General features: G+C 24.6%; 1 protein-coding gene across 1 annotated transcript in view; it reads right to left on the bottom strand.

Moving 5' to 3' along the window:
- The window catches only part of LOC107849950 (branched-chain-amino-acid aminotransferase 2, chloroplastic-like), a 12,186-nt gene that overhangs the window by 7,407 nt on the left and 2,322 nt on the right, over positions 1-2,457 (bottom strand). The window lies entirely within an intron of this gene.

Below are 2,457 nucleotides of genomic sequence, written 5' to 3'. Positions count from 1 at the left end.
TTATCAAGAAATTTCTAAGAAAAAGGTGAATTCTTACCTTAAATCCGAAATTAAAATCAAGAAATAAGTGTTAATCTAGCTTCCCAAACTCTCACAAACTTCACTTTTAAGCTCTCAAAATATTTAGGGTTTAACTCTCAAGAAACAAGATGAAAAATGAGCAAAATGGGCCAAAAATGTGAAAAAGCTGCTATATATATTGCAGATTTTTCTGCATAACTGAGCAGTTTTTACTCTAACTCGAGATATACTTCAACGGGGTGCTCGGGATTCGTTCGGAGTTCAATTTATGCAAACGAACTATGCAACCACACTAAATTCAACGTTTCGGACGCGATGGTGATACCAGATTTTCCATAAAAATTCATTTTCACAAAATTGACCCCCGAGATCCGAAATCACAATTTTTCAAACCGAGGGTTGAAATGAGATTTAAAAGCCAAAAAATCATACCAAACATGATAACACACTAAAATTGATATTTCGGATCTGTTGGCGAAGTCGGATTTTCCATACGAGGTCAAATGTTATTTGTGCTACATAAATTGAGATAACGTAAATAACATATGTTGGGCCCGTGCTGGCACGGGCTACGGTATCTAGTATTTATACTAATCACTAGAAGTGCAAGGCCCGTGTCAGCACGGGCCAAACAGTAGAACATATAGATTGCTATTTTTAAGTTTAAGGATTTATCTTGGAATAGAAAGTTTGAGCAGTAGAATATTTTCATTAGTAAGATTGAGATGAGGGGATCATAATTGAAACCTTTTTTTAACCTTCTTGTTGAATTTTGTGATCAGAAATATAAAGAAAGAATAGGCGTAAATCTGATGAAATAGCTTAAATCAAATATCCAGCAGGTTATTGATTTTCAATATCTCAAAGATTAAGAATCATATAAACTTACCCAATAAAAAAAATACACAGCTTAGATTCGCTATTGTTTTGTTTAATTATTATTTTTTAACACAAGAAAAGAGTGTTGTTTTTTAATAGAGAAGGAAGAGTTGAGATTTTCTTTTCTTTATTTTATTTTTAAAACAGAGAAATGTTAATTAATATTGAGGAGCTGTAAAAAGTTGAGAAAGATGGCTACACATATTTGATAGAAAATTTGCTAATGTTAAAAAAATGCGAAGTATTTGGTAGCAAATTTATGATAGATACACGTTTTTGTACCTAAATTTACTTTATTTATATTTAAATTAGTTTGTAAAAATCTTTTGCAAATAATCTTTATACTTCTTTTCTTTAATTTCTTTAAAATATAGTAATAAAATTTACTTATGCTTTATTCTTCTCACACTTTACTATATATATTTTATCCTCTTTAAATCTCATTATGCCATTTACCCTCTTTAAACATCACTGTACATTAAAATCACGATTGAAGCAGCTGAAGCAGAAACCAGTCAATTTTTAATTTTTTTTTTGTTAATTATTGTTATTTATAGGACTTTTTATTTCGTTTTCAAATAATATATGTTGTTTTATATCTTCTTCTGTCCCGTCCCAATTTATATGACACTAATATAATTTTGATAGTCAATCAAATATTTTATGTTGACATATCATTTTGTTATTCTTATTTTTCTAATACATAAATGACTTATAATAAGGAGTGATATAGTAAAATCATCATTCGAAAAACGAAAATTTAATTTAAAATATTAAGAGTTAATTTCGCATTTTATGTCTATTTTATTGTTCATTAAATATTATTTATTTTCTTAATACGTAGATTACTCATAATAATTAATTAGGAGCGATTGATTATGTTATTACTATAAAAATTAATATAATTTTATCATATCCAATAGTAATCATCGATAACTCATCGGAATAGTCTATTAATTAAATACGGGATGCTATATTTGCATATGCAAAGTATGATATTAATAAACATTATTTGATAGTGCATTATATTTATCTTTCACAATAATAAAATTTTGCTTTATATTTTTCTTTATTTCTTTTTAACTTGATACATATTGACCCAATACAAATTCTAAGAAAATATTCATTAGAAATTTATTTTATTAAATTAAATTTATTAATTTTGTACTTTAAAAATTTAAAGTTAAGTTTAAATATTAGTATTCCTATATAATAAGAAAAAAAATAATTTTAAAACTTAAATTTACTAAAATAAATAAATAAATAAAAAGATTAATTTTCTATATAAAAGTCAATTAAAATGATAAAATTTATTTACTTTAAATATTTAGTTGCAATTAATTAAGATAATTTTTTATTTTAAGTCAATTAAAATAATAAAAGTGATTTACTTTAAATATTTAGTTGCAATTAATTAAGATAATTTTTTATTTTGTCATGATTTATGATGCACCGATAAAATTTTGAGAGTTGAATAGAACTTTTATTTATTTTTAAAAAAGTAATTTAACTTGTTAATTATTGTGATTTATAATAATTTTTACGTAATTATCAAAT

Source organism: Capsicum annuum, chromosome 12, assembly GCF_002878395.1.
Source record: "Capsicum annuum cultivar UCD-10X-F1 chromosome 12, UCD10Xv1.1, whole genome shotgun sequence".
Taxonomy (NCBI): domain Eukaryota; kingdom Viridiplantae; phylum Streptophyta; class Magnoliopsida; order Solanales; family Solanaceae; genus Capsicum; species Capsicum annuum.
Note: the sequence above shows the minus strand (reverse complement) of the source record. Positions and strands in the feature narration are given on the sequence as shown.